This window comes from Arvicanthis niloticus, chromosome 13 (genome assembly GCF_011762505.2).
Source record: "Arvicanthis niloticus isolate mArvNil1 chromosome 13, mArvNil1.pat.X, whole genome shotgun sequence".
Lineage (NCBI taxonomy): Eukaryota > Metazoa > Chordata > Mammalia > Rodentia > Muridae > Arvicanthis > Arvicanthis niloticus.
The window spans coordinates 64810023-64833387 of record NC_047670.1 but is presented as its reverse complement, the minus strand read 5'-3'; the positions used below and the strand labels follow the sequence as shown (position 1 = coordinate 64833387).

Genomic DNA, 23365 nt, shown 5'->3' with positions numbered 1-23365 from the left:
AGCAATGAAACTGTCATCACATGCCCCAGATCCAGCAGACCTGGGCAGCAAGCCCTGAGGAACTACATTCCTGGGATGTATCTGAGCAGAGTAGAACATTGTCACAGAAAACTGATTTGTTTTTCCCTCTAAGATGATGTTTTCGGACAATGGAGAGAGAATGGTGGAAAATAGCTGCTTCACATAACAACACATGTAATAACTTTTTTTCAGTTTACAGGAGTATAAAAGACGTTCTTTTTTTCCATTTAGGTGACCCGTCAGCCATTCCATTTATCTGGGCTAAAAGAAGCTAAAATTCTAGGCTGCATTCTGGTGAGTGAGCCTGTAGTAATCCTTTCTCTTTCTTGGCTTTACTCCTGTATGTAAGTTAAGTATTTTTTTCTTCTTCTGGCAAGTTATTATATTTTAGTTTGGTATTTTGAAAAACACCATAATGAGACTGGACTATGTATTATATTAACCAAATGACAATTTCTGGAAATTGGTGTTTAATTGGATCTCTGTCTTAAGTTACATTTTATGTCCCCCATTTCTCCTCTGTAACTCTCCTTCTTTCCGCAGACATCTAATGGAACATTGGTGAGTAAATCATTTCTATACTTATTTCAAATAAACTTGTACTCACTTTTTCTTTCTTCGTTTTCAATAGTGTCAAACTATCATTTGATATAACTTACTTGAAGGAGAGTTAAATGTCTTAGGAGAAGCAGCAGGAAGGGAGATGACGTCACAGTCACTATGGATGAGCTAATGGCAAGCTCCATCAATTTCATGATGTTCACTTCAAAGTATTTCCAAATATTCTTCTTTAAAATTGAAAACTATGTTAAGTTAATGTACATAATTACGGATCACATTGTGATAGCTTAAAAATGCATATACTGTGTAATTATATTATCAGGTAATTAGCATATAGATTTCCTCAAATGTTTGTGAGTTCTTTGGGTTGAGAGGCATTCAAATTCTCCTGTGTCAGCTATTTTAAAGTATTCAATTAATTGTTGTAAAGCGTAATTGCCTTACTGTATCATCAAACATTTGAAGTTTTCCTCCCTTCTAATTTCATCTTCTGGGTCAACTTTTCTTCCTCTGTATATTTATTTCTATACCCTCCTATAGCCATACACACCTCAGGATCTAGTAAGCATTTTTTTCTATTCTCTAGTTGTATGAGACCAGCTTTGAGGTTCCACAACCGAGTACCATTATTTGTCTTTATGTCCCTTACTTGTTTCATTTCAGTAAGGATTATGTCCTCTGAGCTCAGCCATGTTACTGAAGATAGCAGGCCCTCATCCATATTTAGGGACAGATAACCTGCCATTGTGGTCTTCCAGAGATGGAAACCTAGATTGATTCCATATCTTTTTATTGTGGCCAGTGATGGCACAAACGTGGACACACTGACATTTCTGCAAATTCAGAAGGAAATTTAACTTAGATTCAGTACAGTTGAGAGAGAGAGAGAGAATGAATTACCACAGGCTCAGAATGCAGCCCAGAATTTAGCTTCTTTTAGCCCAGATAAATGGAATGGCTGACGGGTCACCTAAATGGAAAAAAAAGAACATCTTTTATACTCTTGTGAACTGAAAAAAAAGTTATTAAATGTGTTGTTATGTGAAGCAGCTATTTTCCACCATTTTCTCACCATTGTCTGAAAAAAAATCACCTTGGAGGGAAAAACAAATCAGTATTCTGTGACAATGTTCTACTCTGCTCAGATACATCCCAGGAATGTAGTTCCTCAGGGCTTGTTGCCCAGGTCTGCTGGATCTGGGTCACACAATGGCAGTTTCATTGCCCTGGTTTCCTGTTCTTTGTATGTGCAATGTGACTTGGGGGAACATGTAGGAGGTGCTGGCCTTGTCAGCTTTCACAGAGCCTTGAGGGACCCTTGTGTTCAGGCCTCTACTAGTGTATTATGTGTCAGATACAGCAAATGTTACCATTATTGATGACAGATAAACTTACAAAATCCTGTGCAGTGGAGCTATATGAGTATATGGAGATGAAGATGAAGAGGTGTGGGGGAGGGGAGGGGGTTGTCCATTCAAACTTTCACAAAGATAATGCTTTCCATGTGATCTCTACATCTCTTGCTAATGATAGATAAATTGATTGAAATTTGATAGACTGAGAGACAGATAGATAACAAGAACGAGAGACAGAGAAATAGATGATAAGAAGAATGCTTAATATAGTTCTTTGACCGACTACATTACAAATGCATTTAGATTCTTAAATCTAAATTTTCTTATTTAAGGAAAAATCTCATAAATTAAAATTCCAAAGATAACTCTATAGGTAACAGAAAAATAAATGAACACCTGTGTAGATACATATGATGTTATTATTACCTACAACTCAACTACTGAGTTCACATAAATCTTTGGGAGTATAAAACAAGTTCTGTATTGGAAATGTTGAATAGGAAATTCAGAATGAGCTTTCCTTCAGCTGAGCAAGATGCCCAAAGGAAAGAAGACCAAGGAAAAGAAGGTGGCCCTGGCCCCCACCGTCATCAAGAAGCAGGAGGCCAAAAAGGTGGTCAATCTATTGTTCGAGAAAAGGCCCAAGAACTTCAGCATTGGGCAGGTCATCCAGCCCAAAAGAGATCTAACATGCTTCGTTAAGTGGCCCCGATACATCAGGCTGCAGTGGCAAAGAGCCATCCTCTATAAGCGGCTCAAAGTACCTCCTGCCATTAACCAGTTCACCCAGGCCCTGGACAGGCAAACAGCTACTCAGCTGCTTAAGCTTGCCCACAAGTACAGGCCAGAGACAAAGCAAGAGAAAAAGCAAAGGCTACTGGCCCATGCTGAGAAGAAAGCTGCTGGCAAAGGGGACGTCCCAACTAAGAGACCACCTGTCCTCCGAGCAGGACTCAATACAGTCACCACCTTGGTGGAGAACAAGAAGGCTCAGCTGGTGGTGACTGCCCATGATGTAGACTCTATTGAGCTGGTGGTTTTCCTGCCTGCCCTGTGTCGAAAGATGGGGGTACCCAACTGCATCATCAAGGGAAAGGCCAGGCTGGGGCTCCTGGTCCACAGGAAGACATGCACCACTGTTGCCTTCACACAGGTTAACTCAGAAGACAAGGGTGCCCTGGCCAAGTTGGTGGAAGCTATTATGACCAATTATAATGACAGATATAACAAGATCCACCACCACAGGGAGGCAACGTCCTGGGTCCTAAGTCTGTGGCTTGCATTGCCAAGCTGAAAAAGGCAAAGGCTAAAGAGCTCACCACTAAACTGGGTTAAATGTACACTAAGTTTTCTGTACATAAATATAGTTACAAAATTTAAAAAAAAAAGGAAATTCAGAATATAACCAAACATAGACAAAGCAGGTAATGGTCTTAGAAAGATCGATGTGTCAAGTTCTACTCATGATCTCGACTAAATTAAGCTTGAAATCTTCCATTAGTTTCAAGAAGTAAAAATTGGCAAGGATAGTTTCCCTAGGATTGAAGAGGGATGCGGTACTGTGTGAGGCACTCAGGACCTTGGGTGGAAACTTCCTTACTGAACAGAAAAGGAGGGCCTGATGGGTATTGGAGGTAGGTTACCTATGGCCGTATCTCATCTCCACTTTCAGTTCTGGAACTGAAAGCAACTCATATAGCTGCACTGGTCCTAATTTTCCTAATGTATAAATGTAGTATTGGAAGAATTAATTCTGATAATTAAATAAACTGACACATATAAAAAGCAGTACCTATATATTCTGAGCAGTACCTATATGTTTTAAGGTCTTGGAGATACTGCTTTCAAATAACTTGGGTAAAAGTGACAGATTTTAAAGAAATTAATTAGAATAAGATAAAAGGAAATATTGTGTTTTTTTTTTTTACCATTGTTTCATTGTTGTTTAAGTAGAAAAAGACTTAATTTAAAGTTGTCAAGTAGGCACAGAGACAAAGAGAAGGATGATTAGTGAGCAGACATAATTTAGGGGATGGGCTGGGATCCACAGCTGTGCTACAATGATGTCTTGAGAAACAATAATATTCTTCCATTGTGATGGAGGGGTGGAAGGGATGGTCCAATACAAAAGGATATATGTTTGGAGGTAGACATGTAAGAAGCTAAACTTGCTCTTCCAGATCCCCCTGTAGATTCTACAGGGCAATAGTGAAAACCAAGACAGGGAGAAACCACAGCAGTAAAGAGACATAGCCTTCACCTGTTGAAAATCAAACCTGAACAGCATCTCTCTGCCTAAAACTAATTACATCAAGGGAAAAATGAAAGGGTAGGGCAAAGCTTGGTCTATCTAACTTAGCCAAATACCTCAGAATTGTTCCCTGCTGACAGAGGGAGGGGAGATTGGCTTGCTCATATCTGTATCAAGTACGCCAAGGCTACCCTAGTTGGTAGAGGTGTCTAAAGCCTCTGGTAAAGGTTTCTCAGTTTATATTTGAGCAATTTTGCACATGTTCATTTAAGGTCTGTTTAATTACTGTTATTATACTCCCACCTACAGACATTTTTTTTTTATCATTTTCTCCTGATTAAGTCTTCAAGAAAGCCTTTATCTTCTCTTATTTTAATACTGCCAGGTGTAAATTCTAGAATCTTTCTTATGCTTCAACTTTTGCTTAAAGAGATATGTCTATAGACAATGAGCAAATATTTTATGCTGTTATGGAAGATAACTGGTATCATATGAAATTTGTTCTTTATAGGGAAAGCACAATAGGTATTTTGGAGCCCTTGAATTATGCATCAGTTGGATTGGATTTTTCAGAACTATAGTGGAGCTGCTGGGGTTTGGTGGAGGCTTGTCCTGGCAGTTGTTGGTTGTGTTTTGCTGCTGGCATTTAGGCATCTGAGTTTGGGTGAGTGCACTTCCAGGCGTTGATACCTGCTCTTGACTTTGTTGGGTGGGTGTTCTATTCACTGGTTTCTGTGGCCCTCTCTAGATTTTTAGGAGGGTATGGTAGCTGTGGGTTGCCTGGCTGGGAGTTCTTCTGAGATGCTGCCGGGTATGGCCACTGGGAATCCCCCCTCCCCTGGGTAGAATGGGTTTCTAGGTATTGGGAGCTAGAATGAAGAAATGGGAAATGGGGATGGGCTAGAAGAGAATTGCTGAAAGAGCTCATGGCGGGAGGAAGCTGGGTCTGCCATAAGGATCCGAGTAGTCCTCTTGGAATGGGGACAGGGAGGAAGGTGAGCCTCCAACTGGTGACCTGCTACAGGCGACCTGTGAGGTGTAGTAATTAAAATTGGAGGAGGACAAGAAGGAGAGTAAAGGTCATCTGTGTAATCATCAGGTTTCCAGTGAAGGCTACCATGTCTGTTGACACATGAGACAAAGGGACGGGGGTAAGAGGAAGGTTTAGGAGAAGATTTGCATAATCCACTGGGAATGGGGACAGAGAAGGAGAGGCTTCAGGGAGCAGGTGGTCAGCTACACAACTGGGGATAAGGTGGGGAAGTTCAAATTGTGGACATAAGGGACCCTATGAGAATTATAAGGAAAGGGTTCCATTTGAAATATAACAATATTCCCAAGATAAATGTCATCTTTCATTTTTTAATCTTAAATAATAAAGCATTACTTGAGGTTTGGGGTCATCAGCTTCACTGAATGAATACTAGTGTCTCCTTTTAAATTGAAAATGAATTAAAAGTCCAGCTCTCAGCTTATCAGAATCATGTTGTGTAGTTTGGAGAGCATGTAAGAATACCTCCTGGGATCTGTGTTCTGTCATATTGTTGAGTAACTTCTACTTCACAGATTACAACTGGGCATGAAAGCCCTTTTCTTGGAACATTGACCTTTTCTGTTCTTTAAAAGGAAGTTGGGAGGCCAGCAAGTTGTTCTCTGTTCTCTACTGAGTCATTATTATAGTGTGAAGCTAGCTATTTTCTCTCTGTTGAGATCACAAGGAGACCATTCCTCTGTGAAATTGCAATGAAAATTTCATATTTTTATTATATCTTGTTTGTTTAACAATGCACAGAATTTTCCTTCAGAATAAATCTATTATTATATATTTCAAGTATGTAGTCTATAACAAGACATTTCTCATCTAACAATAAGCCTCAAAATTTTATTTGGTACTTGCCACACAATACATGCAAAGTTAGACACTTTCTTTTCATTATTTTAGGTTTCTGCTCAAATGCTACCAAATCAGAAAAGTTAAACTTAACTGAAAGCATACTTCTTCACCTATGACTCTTGATTTGATTACCTGCCTTGTTTTGTTCACAAGAGCCTTTTCAAAGCTAAAGTCTTATGTGTTTACTTGTTACTTTGCAGAATTTCTCATTGTGTTGAATAGTTCCATAAATTCTTCAGAATAACAAAAACCAGAAGCGTACAATTCTGTCTCTGTTTCTGGTGGCATAACAAAAATTACATCAAGTAAGTAAATTTACAAATGAGAAAAAAAAATGTCCATTTTCTTTAAAGGGTCTAGAGAATACCTCAGACCAAAAGCACTGGGCTGCAAGTGCCTTTCACTCTGTTTCTTTATTAAAAAAAATAAAAAAGATAAACAAGGTCCTTCACATATCATTCATAAAACCAATGGTCCTGTTCATGTGGGCTCTGCCATCATGGACCAATTGCCTTCTAAAGGCTCCTAATCTTAGCTTCCTCATTTTCAAAATTAGTTTCCAACATAAGAAGTTTGGAGACACACAGACAGCAGATAAATAGATCATAAAAAGTTAGCTCAAGCTTATGTGCATAGTTGATTGCAACAAATTGTATGATTTTAGTGCCCTCTGTCAGCTTTTAAGTGAATATTATTCTCAATAAAGTACATTATAGTTTTGAAATAATATCATGAATTTGTAGAATTGATTCATCAATATAAACAAATCATTTTATAATGGAATGCTGATCCTTTTTTTACTACATTAAAAAAACTGACTCTATAAAACCATAGGGAAAGTCCCACGATAACCTTGTTTTCAAGCCATCTTGACTAAACTGCCAGTCCAGAGCTATGTACACATAAATCTTTCTGTGAACGACCTCTGCAGATGTGATTAATGTCTATGACCTGTCAGCCCTACAGAAGCTATATTGTACTAAACGCTAAGAATGGGATCTACTATATTGTGTTCTTCAGAAAAGAGTGAGAGACTCTTTGTTTTTTTATTGTGAAAAACAAAGAAAAGCCATTTAATCAAGGCCCAGGGTCCCTGAGTTCCTCTTCACTTGCATAAAGTATCTTTAGATTTAAATAGAAGAACTGAGATGGGGTGAGGGATACAAATAATTCGTCAGCCTTGCTCAAGGTGTGATCATTTCCTGAGCTCTGGCCTTGCAGATTGGTCTAGGTCAGAAATGTTTATCCTTGTCATTATGGGAGAGACCAATCCAGTTCCTGCAAGCTCATCCCTTCTGCTCATGTGTCACCTCATAGATAATTTTCCCCATCTGGTGGGTGATCTGTGCTGTGAGACTTTGCTTTTTCTGGCGTCCAAGGTGGCTGTAACTCCCTTCCTGTATGTTGAAGAATCACAATTTTAAGTCTGAAAGCAGAGTTACCTCTAGAAAGCAGAATATCAGAAGGAGTCAAAATCAGAGTGCATCAAAACAAATGAACTGGGCAGGAGTGACCTCTCCCTCTAAAGAGTTCCCTGCACGTGGACTAAATGATTTCCAATATCAGGTAGCTTCTCCTCTATAGTCCCTGGCATTCCTTATTTGAGAAAGGCTTGCACAGGTGACTCTATTGTTATTGTTATAACACATGATCCTCTTTCTTCAGCCATGAAGCTCTTCAGTGGGATCATAAGTGTGTTCCTTTTTGCCAAGTAAGTCTCCTTTTGATTCTGATAATTTCCTCCCTTGTCTCTGGATAATTTTCTCTGATAACACCTTGTAGTTTAACTCTGATTATCCCCCATCTCTGGTTCCTATATAGAGTTTGCTAATTTTCCTTGGGATTCTCCATCAAGGAGATCAAATTCTAGTTAAATGTGCAGTAGCCTCAGCCAGACTTCAAGATGGAAGAACCTCTACACTGTCTTGCCTTGTCATGCCTGTGCATCGAAATTACATTTGGAAAAAAAAAAAATAGATTTCTCAGTATCGCCAGAGTTTTGTTTTAAAGAAAGTTAATTAATTATGGATGATAGTATTCTGAAAATTGGACTGAGGATATATGGATAGATTTCAGCAAAGGTGGAACCATTAATCATCAAAATTTCTATTGAGTCTTCTATGCCATTAGAGCAGCCTTATTTTCAATGCCTGCCTATGGAAGTTAACCTTCTTTGTGGGAACGCCACAGAATGGCCTTTCCTTAGACAATTATCTTGCAAGGCATCACTGATTCTCTTTGGGACTTCGCTCTCACTTCTTTTCTTTGCTTACGGACTTAAAACAAAATTTAAGTCCCAGTGAGTTATACAAAGAATGAAATACAAAGTGTGAGGTATGGTAACACACAAAAAAGACTGCGTGATTCATTTTTCCAGTTTACATGGAAATGTGGGGAATGTGTGACTCAATGCTTTAGGATCATTTTAGAAGGTATATAAAATTAGATTATGCTAAAATTATTGACATAAGTCAAGTAGATATTTTGAATTTAACATTTGGGATCAAACAGTTGGAGCTGTTGGTTAAAATATAAACTTAAAGGTGACTTTATTTAGGTGAAATTAAAATACCAGAACTTCCTTGGTATAGAGGATATATACAAAGACTTGGAGACATTGGAATGTTAGAATAGACCTATCAGGTAAGTACTGATATGAACAAAGGCTTAGACCACAAGACCTTTATCACTATTGTGAAAATTACATTTTGGGGGAAGATTCCCAGCATCCTTGAAGAACTTTGCTGTTTCTGGGACAGAGATTCCAATGAAGTTTCAGTTTTGGGATTAAACCTTCTAAATGTAGAAAGGCAATGAATCCTGGAGCAGCAGAGGCCAAGGGGCCATGCTAATCAGCAAACACAGTGCTAATATCCAAGCCATAATGGGAGCTGGAGTCAGAGTGATGATCAGCATTGGCTGTCTTCCAGAGGAATATTCATCAGTGGTGATGAGAGTTGCCTTGGGGCAGAAATAAATAAGAATCCAGATATTCTTCTGTGGTTTTTATTAAGCAGAAGAATCTGAGGTTCCACTAAAGTAAGTCTAAATTCAGTATCCAAAATAAAGGTTTGTAGTTTCTAAATATTCTCTCATACGAGCCAGTCCATAGACACTAATATCCTTTCAGGGAAGGGCTATAAGTCCTTTTTAGAAGGGCCCTATTATATTGTCAAAATTGCCTACTGCTGTGTTTTCCAGATGCTAGAGAGAAAGGAATAAAAAATAGGCAAAATATAAATCTTTATATCAGTAAAAAAATCAGTTTGTTTGTTTGTTTTTTCATGTTTTAAGACCCCCCACTATGTAGCCCTGCCCAGCCTACAATTCTCACCATAGCTCAGGTTCCCTTCCACCTGGCCTAACTTTCTGTCTCTACCTCCTAGGTACTACGATTGTAAGAGCATATCACCATATTTGAACAGTCCAAGAATGGAGTCATGTGAAAACTCCAAGAAAACAAGACAAAAGTCTTATGACTTCAGTTTCCTCTAACCATGGAATTGACCTTGGCATGTGCTTTCATGCTCCTCCCAGGTACAGCAGACAGGATTGGGTTTGCTTCAGATGATTCATTACAACTGGCTATTGTAATTTGTCCATTTGCCTCTTTGGAAAAACATGTTTCTGCCATGTGTGGCTTGTCCTTGTGATTGTGTACTTTACTCTTGTGACTTCTCTTAGTCCTCAGAGTATAAATTGTCTGATACTCTGAATAAAGTTAGCTAAATACCTGAAGCTTTAGTCCCTGGCTTCATTTTCCCAGATCCCACTGTCTTTAATGTGGTAAACAATTTATACATTTTATATTTTGAAAGGGGGAGGGGTCTTTGTGGGTTGCTCCTTCCTTTGAGTTTTTTTCTGAAGCATAAGAAGACTTTGTTCAGCCCCAGTTTCCTGAGTATCTCAACCAGGCCTGCTGACAATGCACAAATGGCATTTGTCACCAGACATGTATTCACGCAGTCTTCACAGTCTCATGAGAGAAGCCTAATGTGAGCTGTGTCAGTGCATCTTTAGCTGCAGAGTTTACAGTGCTATGGCAGGGACATTGCTCACGTGGGAGGGCTATGTATGGGAAGGCTGTGTGAAGTCTACATTTCCTTCCAATTTTGCTCTGAAACTAAAATTGCTCTTTAAAAAAAAAAAAAGCCTAAAAGCTTTAAAAGAATGATCATACGTAATTATAGTATAGATTTGTATCATTTTAAATAGCAATAATCATGGTGTTGGTGTGTGCTAAAATATGGACAGACTTTGAAAATATCATGCTAAGAAAGGGAGAGCAGAAACAGGGCACATACTATGTTTCCATTTGTGTGAGTTCTAAACAGTAGCCAAACACAAGGAGGAAGGATATAGTTTAGTGGCTCCCAGGGTTACCATGAGGATCGATGATGATAAACCACTGATGATAATTAGAGGGTTTCATGACAGGAGGGTAAAAATGCTCTAAAATTGTAATGATGGCTGGAGAATTTTGAGAAATTCTACAATTCCCCGAGTTACACACGAAATTTTTTGAGTCACATACTTAAATCGATTATTATAGAAGGTTATAGTCAGAGGCATGTTATTTTTGCAAACCTATAGTAAATAAAACTACCTATTAGTAAATATTTGTTGTAAAAAATAGTGCATTTAATTATGACCGATAAATTCTATATTTTAAGAAATGCCCAATTCTCGTGCTGTAAGCAGTCATAAAATAGGACAAAATAATTACTATTTGTTTAAACCTCAAGATCCTTAGTGCCAAAAACCTAATAAAAACTAGATTTCAGTAAAATGTGTCAAAGACAAAACTTCCTCCTTCTTAATGCACATACAAGGATGCAAACAAATTATTAGCAAACTAATTACCATACTACACTCAAGTGGGAAGAATCCTGATAATTCAAGAATGTTTTAATAAAAAATGGATGGTCCTACTGTTTCTCATAAATAAGCAGAAGAAGAAAACTACACATGTTCTTCTTTGTAGTCAACGTTAATTTTGAGGAATTAAAATTCTCATAAGAATATTAAAATGAAGGGTGTCATTTCCCTAATTTATTTTTCAGCCTGTTTATCTTTCACACAGAGGAAGGCTACTGATTTGTTTGAGTTGGTTTTATAACCAGCCACTTTGCTGAAGTTGTTTATCAGGTTTAGGAGTTCTCTGGTGGAAGTTTTGGGGTCACTTAAGTATACTATCATATCATCTGCAAATAGTGATATTTTGACTTCTTCCTTCCCTATTTGTATCCCTTTGACTTCCTTTTGTTGTCTAATTGCTCTGGCTAGGACTTCTAGTACTATATTGAATAGGCAGGGAGAGAGTGGGCAGCCTTGTCTAGTTCCTGATCTTAGTGGGATTGCTTCAAGTTTCTTTCCATTTAGTTTGATGTTGGCTATGTTTGCTGTATATTGCTTTAACTATGTTTAAGTATGGGCCTTGAATTCCTGATCTTTCCAAGACTTTTACCATGAAAAGATGTTGAATTTTTTCAATTGCTTTCTCAGCATCTAGTGGGATGAACATATGACATATGGTTTTTTTTTTTTTTTTTTTTTTTTTTTTAAGAACACCAATGGCTTATGCTCTAAGATCAAGAATTGACAAATGGGACCTCATAAAACTGCAAAGTTTCTGTAAGGCAAAGGACACTGTCAATAGGACAAAATGGCAACCAACAGATTGAGAAAAGATCTTTACCAATCCCACATTCAATAGAGGGCTAATATCCAATATATACAAAAAAAATCAAGAAATTAGACTCCAGACAACCAAATAACCCTATTAAAATGGGGTACAGAGCTAAACAAAGAATTCTCAACTGAGGAAACTCAAATGGTGGAGAAGCACCTAAAGAAATGTTCAGCATCCTTAGTCATCAGGGAAATGCAAATCAAAACAACCCTGAGATTCACCTCACACCAGTCAGAATGACCAAGATCAAAAACTCAGGTGATAGTAGATGCTAGTGAGGATGCAGAGAAAGAGGAACACTCCTCCATTGTTGGTGGGATTGCAAGCTGGTGCAACCACTTTGGAAATGAGTCTGGTGGTTCCTCAGAAAATTGGACATAACATTATCTGAGGACTCAGCTATACCACTTCTGGGCATGTACCCAGAAGATGCTCTAACATATAACAAGGACATATGTTCCATTATGTTAATATCAGCCTTATTTATAATAGCCAGAAGCTGGAAAAAAAAAACTGATGTCCTTCAACAGAGGAACGGATACAAAAAAATGTGGTATATTTACACAATGGAGTATTACTCAGCTATTAAAAATAATGAATTTGAGAAATTCTTAGGTAAATGGATGGAACTAGAAAATATCATCCTGAGTGAGGTAACCCAATCACAAAAGAACACACATGGTTATTGGATATTAGCCCAGAAGCTTGAAATAGCCAAGATTCAACTCACAGACCACATGAAGCTCATGAAGAAGGAAGACCAAGTATGGGTGCTTCGGTCCTTAGAAGGAATAACAAAATACTGAAGGGAGCAAATATGGACACAAAGTATGAAACAGAAACTGGAGGAGGGGCTGTCTGGAGATCATCCCACCTGGGTATCCACCCCATGTCCAATCATCAATGGTAGAATCTGATGTGGATGTCAGGAAGTGCATGCTAACAGGAGCCTGATATAGCTGTGTCCTCAGGGATCTGCCAGAGTGCTTGACATATTCAAAGGCAGATGCTCACAGCTAACCATTGAACTGATCAAAGGGTTCCCAATGAAGGAGTTAGAGTGAAGACTGAAGGAGCTGAAAGGGTTTGCAGCCTCATGAGGAGAGCAACAATACCAACCAACCAGAGCTTCCAGGGTCTAAACCACCAACCTGGGATCACTTAGGGAGAACCCCATGGCTCCAGCTGTATATGTAAGGGAGGATGGCTCTGTCAGGCATAGGTAAGAGAGCAGATCCTTGGTCCCATGAAGGCTGAACACCGAGTGGGGGGGGGAATTTGAGGGAGGTGGGAGTGTGAGGAGTAGGTGGGGGCACATCCTCATTGAAGCAGGAGGAGGAAAAATAGGATAGGGGGTTCCTGGGTGGGGGGGGGAGGGAAAAGGGGATGACATCTGAATTGTAAATAAAATATCCAATAAAAATGAAAAAATTATTAAAATGAATCTTCATTATAAGAAAGCAATAGTTAACTTCATACTTAACAGTAAGATATATTAGGTGTTTCCAATATATTAGATGTTTAGAAATATAACACAAAAAGATACATATAGCAATAAAAATTAAGAATGAAAAAGAAAATGTTTTAAGTTGTAAAATGTGCTAGGTAATCTTTCTAGGCAACTTAAATATAACCAACTACTGAAATACAAAGGTCTGATTATGCACCTTATAAAATCATTAGCTACATTATATAACTAATAGAGGTTAGAAAAACACTCAGTTTTCATAACCATTAAGTATAAATACTTACTATTTGACTCACAAGAAATAGGAAGTTCTTACTTGAATAAAATATAAAACATTACCAAATACTTAAACAGATACAATGGCCTTGATGCAAAGACAGGTCTCAGTAAATATGTAACTCTTCTAAAATTCATTTGATTAGCTTAATGTAACTCCAGTCATAACTGTAGAGACCCTGCTTTTGCAACTTAGTCTTCTATACAAGAGACTGAAATAGAACATTAGAGATAATTTTACTAGAAAGTGAGATTAAGAGATGATAAAACATTGCAGGATTATACCCCTGTAAGAGGCATGTCTATAATATTAGTAGAGAATTACAGCATTGGATCACATTGAAAGGCCACCATTACACTTGGGTTTTGGTAAAGATAGCATTCAAAATGCTAAGTATAATTAACTGAAATGATAGTTGTCAATTTGTTCATCTTTTAAAACTAAGATTAACAAATCAATATTTTATATTTTGCCTGTGTATAAAGTGTGAACTAAAACTAAACGCACTCTTGTCACTAGCCTTCCTGCACTGCATTAGGGTAACATTGGGCCAGGAACACTCTTTGTAAATAAAACTTTATTGGACATAACTGCATCTGTGAAGCTTCATGTTGTTCATGGGTCCTTCTGCATTACAACTGACTTGTTGAATACTGTGGCAGAAACTACGCAGCTCCAAAAGTCCCAAATTTTTACTACCTTCAATCTTTCATTTTCCTCCCTCCGCTTCCTTCTCTTCTTCCCCCACCCTCCTTTCTTCTCACCCTTCCTCCATTTGTTAGCTTTCTAGAAGAGCTATTTTAAAGTTACTAAGGCTTAAAACTTTTAACAGATCATATTTGTCTGTGCCTCAGAAATAAATTATGTATGAAATAAGCCAATTACATCATGAACAAACCTCACATGTGGAGACATTCTTAAGCCTACTTCCTCACACACACACACACACACACACACACACACACACACCCCACACACATAACATGCATAGTGATGTACTTCCTTCCATCTTGAGCTTTGGTAGTATGGTATATTTTTTAATACTTTCTGACGATTTCAAAATGTATACAATACATTTTGAGTATAGTCACCTCAACTTCCTCCTCGATTCCCCTACACAGGTACCTCTCAATCCCATGGTCTATGTTTTTAATCTACTGAGTCCAATTACTGCTGCCAATATGCACAGGTGTTGAGGCCATTCCTTAGGTCACTGGCATCCTAGCAGGATCAACAGTCTTAGAGAAAGCTCTCTCTCTCTCTCTCTCTCTCTCTCTCTCTCTCTCTCTCTCTCTCTCTCTCTCTCTCTCTCTCTCTCTCTCTCATAGCATTCTGCAGCTGCCAATAACTCCTTTTCTTGAGCAGTGCTTCTTAAAGGGCTTCTTCATTCTTGCTGGGGTATTGATTGGCCTGATCTTGAACAGATGTGATGCAGAATGCAGGCAGCCACAGCAGCTATGAGTCCTTACTGTTATCATGTCAAGAAGACTGACTTCAGTCTTCCCACCACCTAGTCTGAGGTGTTCCTTGAACTCAGGAATGGGCAGAACATGATGCAGTTGTCCATGTAGGACTAAGTTGTGAACCTATATGTTAACCATAGCCCACTACAAATAAAAGCACTGCTCTGTGCACACAGAGAAACATATTTAGAAGTCATATTAATATTTTATGTTCATTTACTAAAACCAAAGGCCTTCTATTTATAGCTTTATTTTAATAATTCTTTGAGAATTTTATACAACTTATTTTGAACATATTAGTGAATTTTTTTGTTTTTGTTTTTTGAAAAAGCATGTTTTAAATGTGTAGGTTTTTTTTTTTTTTTTTTTTTTTTTTTTTTTTTTATGTGTGTGTTTTCATCCTGGATGTTGATATTAGCATCTCAAATTTGATGTTGGCACTGCCTTGACCTTTCCAGAAAGACTCAAAGTGGCCTCTTACTTCCTGATTTTATAGAGAATTCTGGTGTTAGAGATGCTAAAATGTTGAAAGGTATGTGTGGTGATTTGAATATGCTTGGCCTAGGGACTGGCATTGTTAGGAAGTGTGGACTTGTTGGAGTAGGTGTGGTCTTCTTGGAGGAAGTGTGTCACTGTGGGTATGGGCTTTAAGATCCTTGACTTAACAGACTGGAAGCCAATCTTCTCCTGCTTGCCTTCAGAACAAGACGTTGTTCTGCTCCTCCTGTGCAATGCCTATCAGGGCACTGTCATGCTCCTGCCTTGATAATAATGAACTGAACTTCTGAACCTTTAACCTTGCCCCAGTTTAAATGTTGTCCTTATAAGAGTTACCTTGCCCGTGGTATCTGTTCACAACAGTAAAATCCTAAGACAGTGTCTTACAATTGAAGAGATCTAATGTATAGTTTCCCACACCATCTAAACATTAATGTTTGATGGGCAAAAAGTTTAATGTATAATACAGGCATGAGAGCATCAGAGGAGGTAGAAATGAATATGTACATGGTCATGGTAGTGAAGAAAACATTATCAAAAACAGCAACATTAAAAAAACATGAAGGAAAACAGTGATAGACACATTTTTTGTTGTTTTGTTTTTGTTTCATTTGTTTTTGGTTTTTTGTACTCATCTTGGGTGGAAATTTATTTGAATCAATTTTTATGCCTTCTGCTCTCTGTTTTTGTTATAAAGACAATGGCACTTTTCTCAGAAGGTTATATTGAGGCTTAAATGAACCACACTCCAGCATGGAGCTGTTGTATTACTATGGTAATACAACATAGTATGGGGCATGTAAATTTGTGATTTTACAAAGCAAACCAAGACTGATATCAATAAAAATTTACCATATATATTTATGTCCTGTGTAAATTTTTCCTTAAAATAAAGTCATTTGTATCAATTGTATTAATTACATTCTAACCACAGCAAATTAGATATTTTATAATTGCAGATACACTGGTTAGTTTTTTTAAAAGCCCTGTCACTTTTATTCATTTTATAACTCAATTTTTTATACATTCTTTTCTGCCTTTGATATTTACTTGGAAGAAGAACAATCTATTCTCTGTCGTGCTCATATTGAAAATGACTGACAGCTCTAGAAAGATGGCACATGGCATGTGTTCTGTTTTATAACTTTGTGTGCACATGTGGGTACAAGCAGCAGCCTTGACCTATTTCTACATATTTCAGAGGAGGGTAGAGGCTGTGACTGATAATACAATCCACTCAGCTTTCAAAGGGATTAAACTCATTATACTATGCAAAATTCCCATCCATCCAGCCATTCCTAATAGAACATAAACAAATCCTCCCGGAACCGATCTTGTCTCTAAACAGATCTAAACAGAGCAATGGAATTTGCATATTCTAATCATGCTCTGTCAGTACAAATACACAACTAAGTTAACACAGTGAACAGTGCTCTGGCAAAGCTTGCTGAGAAATAATAACTACAAAATAAGCATCTCCTTTCCCCTGAGCAGGAGAAAGGTTTTGTTGTATGATGTTGAGATAGTTTCAGTCCTCTGGAAGTTTGCCCTGACTCAAGGCATCAATTAATCAAAAACAGAAAATGCCAAATAAAAATAAGACTATGAGTGACTAATGAACAACAACAAAAAAAACCACTTGGGAATGCATCTAAATATAAATGGCAGATATTCAGCCTTCATACAGAAAGAGATTATAAGAAACAAAAGAATAAGCAGCACACTTAGGAAAAAAATAAACACCCAAGTCAAGGAATCTGGGGAAAGCAGCACCATAACATTATAAAAGGAGCCATATGAACATGCCTAGTCTGTAGAAACAAGCATCATATATGTGAATTTAAGACATGTGGGCTGGTTGGGTTGTATCAACTTGACACAAACATAGACATATCTGGGAAGAGAAAATCTTAGTTGATAAAATGCTTTCCATAATATTCCCTTGTAGGCAAATCTGTTGCACTATTTTCTAGATGAATGCTTAATGTGCCAAGTCCACTGGGGGCAGCGCTACTTTTAGGCAGGTGCTCCTAAGTTGTCTAAGAGCAGCCATGTAAATGAGCAATGCAGTAAATAGCAGCAGTCCTACATGGGCTTTCCTTTGATTCTTGTATCTAGTTTCCAGCTTTGTTTCTATTTTGACATCTATCTTTTTAATTTTTTGACATAATTTAACTATAACATTTCTCCCTTCTCTTTACTCCCTCCAAACCTTCCCATTTACAAATTCATGGCCTATTTTTCATTAATTGCTATTGCATGCATATATGCATATATGTACATATATTCCTAAATATAACCTGTTCAGTCTGGTCTGTGTAATGCTACTTGTATGTATGTTTTTAGGGCTGACCATTTGGTACTGTACAACCGGTTGTGCTCTCCTAGAGAAAGCTGCCTCTCCTGATCCCAGCTTTCCTCAGTTGCCTATAATTATTTGTATAGAACTGGGTCCTCGTGGACTTTTCTCTGTCCAGTAGGTGTGTCCATTGGTGCTTTCTTGTTCAGTTTATGTTCACTATAAGATAATAAGATAATAAATATATGCTGAAGACATTAGTAGCCCCGTTGTGCTGGTAATGCATGAGAAAGGTGATGGGGAGCAGCAATGTGCACAGTTGCATGCTGGGAGCTGGAAGCTGCCATTGTGAGGGCCATATCACGGGCACTCAGTTTGGTCCTTGCCTTGGAGAGCAACAGTGAAATTGCTTTGAAACCCTTGCAGCTCTCCAAATGGGTCATGTAAGTTGCAGGACGGAGCAGTGGCAAGCTTAAGTGGACAGATTAAGGTTAGAAGAAAGAATACACAAAGATGGCTTTATTCTCATGTTAATGTCATTTTATACAACTTAGGAACCTGTGGCTGTGTAGGTCATAGGTCTTATTACTGTTCTTTTGCTGAAGTAACAATGTCAAACTTCCCTATAAATACATATTCTTATACTCACATATCAGTGCAACTCTCGGCCTTCCTAAAAAGAAGTTTCTTTTTGCAGTGCACGGAGACTAATACAGAGATTCACAACTGATCAAAGAGTAGAGATGTGACTGTACATGCTCAGCACTAAATGAGGCAACTATACAGCCCCCCCCCAAGACCTCGAAATATAGTAAAAAGGGAGGGTGGGAAGATTATGAGAACCTGGGATCAAAGAAGATTTTTGTGAAATGTCTTCTGGATAAGATAGGGCTACTATGGTCATAAATTCACAGGAGATGTTATTGCCAGCACAAGATCTGCACAAGATCAAGCTAGTCAACAGTCCAATATGCAGAGGGAAGGGATTCATGATTGGCAGCTCTGTGGGAAGGAGTGTCCATTTTCTTCAGGGATGTTGCTACTAGTAGGTTGCCCATGCTCCAGTGGATGAGACTCTGTACCCACATGTGTACTGACAGCACTAGTTAAGTTTTAGAAGATTATAAAACAGCAAAGGGGAGGGGCATATGTAGGTAGAAGGGGTGTCAGAAGTTGGAGGGTATCAGAGGAGGTAAATATGACCAAACTACATTACTGTATAAAAGTATGTCCCTCATAAAAATGTCTGGGGTATAACGTAGTAGTCTTCAATTTATCCTGGAAAAAATTAAAACCAAAGAAATACTACCTAATTCTTTTTATGAGGCCACAATTACTATGATACCTAAACAATACAAAGACATAATGGAGAAAAAAATAACAGCCCACTTTCCCTTAAGAACATAGATATAAAAATTCTCAGTAAAGTTCTTGCAAACAGAATTTAAGAACACATCAAAATATTTATCCACCATGATCAACTAGGCCACATCCCAGAGATGTGGGCTTGCTATAATTTGGTGGTTCTAAATATATAAATTGATAAATATAATCCAACACATAAGCAGACTGAAAGGCAAAAACATGTGACCCTCTTCTCAAATATGTAGAAAATACCTTTGACAAAAATCCAACATCCCCTCATGATAAAAGTCTTGGAGAGACTAGAGATATAAAAAACACACCTCACCATAATAAAGACAAATTATAGCAAGCCCACAGACAACATCAAAAGAAGGGTGAAGAGGGAGAATTCCAATAATTTCCAATAAAATCAGAAATAAAGCAATACTTGGATTCTTAGCTAGAGTAATAAGAAAACTGAAAGACATCAGTTTGATGTGGATATGAATAGGAAGGAAAGAAGTTGAAGTATTTTTATTTGCATATATGATTGTATACATAAGTGACACTAAAAATCCATCAGAAAACTTGCATAGCTGATAGACACTTTTAATTAAACATAAGCATACAAAATTAACATACAAAACTCAATATACTTCCTATATACAGACGATGTAGACCAGGAAAGAAAAACAACAATAAAAAACAATTTCTTTCATGATGGCCTCAAAATTATCTTGGGATAACTCTAATCAAGCAAGTAAAAAGCTTATATAATAAAAACTTTAAGACACTTAAGAAATTGAAGAAGATATGAGAAGATTGAAGGTTCTCCCATGATCATGGATCAGTAGGCTTAATATAGTAAATGTAGCCACCCAACTGAATCAATCTACTGATTCAACACAATCCTCGTGAAAATTTCAACACAAATTTTTAACAACGTAGAAAACTAATTTTTAGTTTCATATGGAAACACAAAAACCTCAGGACATCTTTTTAAAAATTCTGAATAAAAGAAGAACTACTAGAAGCGTCACCGTCCCCAATCTCAAATTGTACAATAGAGCTATAGTAAGAAAAAATTCATAGTATTGGGGAAAAAATGAGACACGTTGATCAATGTAATCAGATTGAAGTCCCAGATCTGGGCTTCACATGCCTATAAAGACCTGATTTTTATAAGATAATATACACTGGAACAAAACTAGAGAATCTTCAATAAATAGTACTGGTCAAACTGGGTGAGTGTATGTATAAGAATATAAATAGATCCATATTCGTTACCTTGCGCAAAACTCCATATGGATGGAGAACTTCAAAATAAAGTCAGGTACCTTGAATCTGATAGGGTAGAATATGAGGAATAATTGTAAATTGTTTAACACAGGAACAGACTTCCTGAACAGCATACAGAAAGACTAATACCAACAATTATGAGTGGGGAATCATGAAATTTAACAGTTTTTATATGGCAAAGGGGACCACTTTTCAGACAAAATGTCAGACCAGAGAAAGAAAATTTATTTTTACTAATTATTTATCCTATAGAAGGTTAAAACATATAAAGAACCTTTAAAAAAAAACTAGACACAATGAAAAAAAAAACAATTCAAAATGGGGTATAGAAATAAACAATTATCAAAAGATGAAGCACAAATGGCTGAGAACCACATGAAGTAGTGCTCTGAATCCTTAGTCTTTAGAGAAAAGAAAATCAAAACTTCTTTGAGACTCATCCTACACCAGTCAGAATGGTCATTATCAATGAAACCAGTGACAGCTTGTGCTTGCAAAGATGAGGGGTAAAGAGAAAACTTGTTCCTAGCTGGTGGGAGTGCTAACATGTACAGTCACTATGAAAATCAAAGTTCCACTAGAAAATGAGAACAGATCTACATCAGCATCTCACTATACCACGCTTGGGCATATACTCAAAGAACACTTCATCTCACCACAGAGACACTTACTCAGCCATGGTCACTGTTCGTGAATAGAATAGAATAGTCACAGAATAGAAACAGAAATTGGAAACAGCCTAGACGTCTATCAGGAGATGGATGGGTAAAAATGTGTTATACATTTACAGAATGAAATATTACTTAAATGTTAAAAAAATAATTAAAAAAATTTCAGGTAAATGGATGGAGCTAGAACAAAATCATCCCGAGTAACGTAACCCGGACCCTAAAAGACAAATATGCTAAATATTATCTTCTATGTGGAAACTAGCTTTTAAGCCTTTAATAGTCGTGCTAGTACTAATAACACGACGGAGGTGTTTTTAGAGTGAGGAACTATGGGAAAGGAGAGGATACAAGAACATAATAGAATATATAGTTAGAAATAAGAAGGGGACCACAAAAAGAGGATCAAGTAGAGAAAGGGAGAGGGGTAAGGAGACAAGGACAGCTAACACTGAGGGCTATTTGGGGACTCATATGGAAACATACTATAGTAGATCTTATGCATCCCAGACTGTCCTTTAGTGTACCATATAGCCGATGATGACCTTGATGACCTTGAACTGCCCCTCCTGCCTGGTCCTCTCAAGTGCAGTGATATAAGCATAGACAATTTTTTGAATCATCTTTTCATCTGCTCTTGAATTGTCAAATCAATTGAAAACAATTGTGGAAGTGTTTTTCCATGCTCTAGACTTTAATTCAGCCACACATATGTGCTCATACCACCGATGCAATGTGTTGATTACTGTCCCTTCCTAGAAAGATTAAAATTAAAGAACATCTGAGTTCAGATTGGTTCTTTTCAGGGATTTGTTTTCACTGAGCTCCAAAGATTTCTCCTGAGCTTCGTGAATTTTCATAGAGTTTTATCCTTCATTTGACAATTTATTCAAAGCAGGTTGTCTTAGTTAGGGTTTGACTGCTGTGAGCAGACACCATGACAAAGGCAACTCTTATAGGACAACATTTAATTGGAGCTGGCTTACAGGTTCAGTGGTTCAGTCCATTATCATTAAGGCAGGTGCATGGCAGCATCCAGGTAGACATGGTCCAGGAGGAGCTGAGAGTTCTATATGTTCATCTGAAGGCTGTTAGGAAAAGACTGGCTTCCAAGCAGTTAGGATGAGGGTCTTAAAGGCCAGGCCCACAGTAACACACTTCCTCCAACAGGGCCATGCCTACTCCAAATAGTGCCACTCCTAGGCCAAACATTTTCAAACCACCACACAAGCCATTTGAGTTTCCAGTGGGGATTATATTTGGTTATAGATTGATTGTGGTGGTCTCACAGGGCTATTCAACTGGCCCACACATGCTGCCCAGCACATTGCTTTGAAGCGTATTTATTCTGTACAGCAATTTTCTTTCTCATCAGTCAATACACTCGACACAGTAGACCTTGCTCTTCATTGTTTAAAAAGCTTTGAAGTCTTGTGAAGTTCTCAAAAATCTTTAAATCAGATTCTGAAAATATTTAGTTCGTTGAGATCCTTAAGCTGAAATGTGACTAATGCGATAGCTCCAGTTCTGCGCCAAAGTGGGTCAAATTAGCTGCAAAAATGATCATTTATTGTCAAACAAAGGCACAGGCAGATTGATTTTGTAGTAGGACCAAGTAGGCCTGTGAAATTCTAATCTTTTTTCTCTGCAGCTTGGAAGTTCCACTTTGAATACAGGCCTTTTCAAAGCTGTTATTTTAGTTTAGTTATTTAACAGCTTTCTGCTTTCTATTATATTTTATAATTATATTATATTTCTAATATAATATAATTTATAAATCTATTTTATAAACTATAAATATAATTTACAAATATTTATAAATATATTATATTTTTAAATCCCCCCCCAAACCAACATGGTAATACGTGTGCTAGATCTAGTTCAGGATTCTAGAGACATTTCAGTCCATAGTTGTTACAAAGGGTTTAAAATAGAAATATGCAGGTGATTGGGCTTTGGCCGTGACTCATGAACCATTCACTAGCATCCGGAAAATTATAGTTACTCCACACAAGCCATCTTTTTCACTAAGGATGAAGAAAGTGTTGCTGTATGTATTCATTCTTTGGACAAAAATAAATGAGTATACTTTTTAAGATTTAAGTGGCCACATCTGTTTCTCTGGTTAGTCACACCATTGATACAATGAGATGTGGTTAATGCCTAGCAGACATGGTACAGATTATTTTCAGCTCAGTATGTTGCCTAGAGACTCCCATACATATTTCTCCAAAAAGGTAGGTATCACATAACCAATGCCAGTGCATACATGCTA

At 37.5% G+C, this 23365-nt stretch overlaps 1 pseudogene; it reads left to right on the top strand.

Annotated features, from left to right (window-relative positions):
* Window positions 1-2472: 2472 nt before the first annotated feature.
* LOC117719213 (large ribosomal subunit protein eL8 pseudogene) lies at window positions 2473-3231 on the top strand (annotated as a pseudogene).
* Window positions 3232-23365: the final 20134 nt, after the last annotated feature.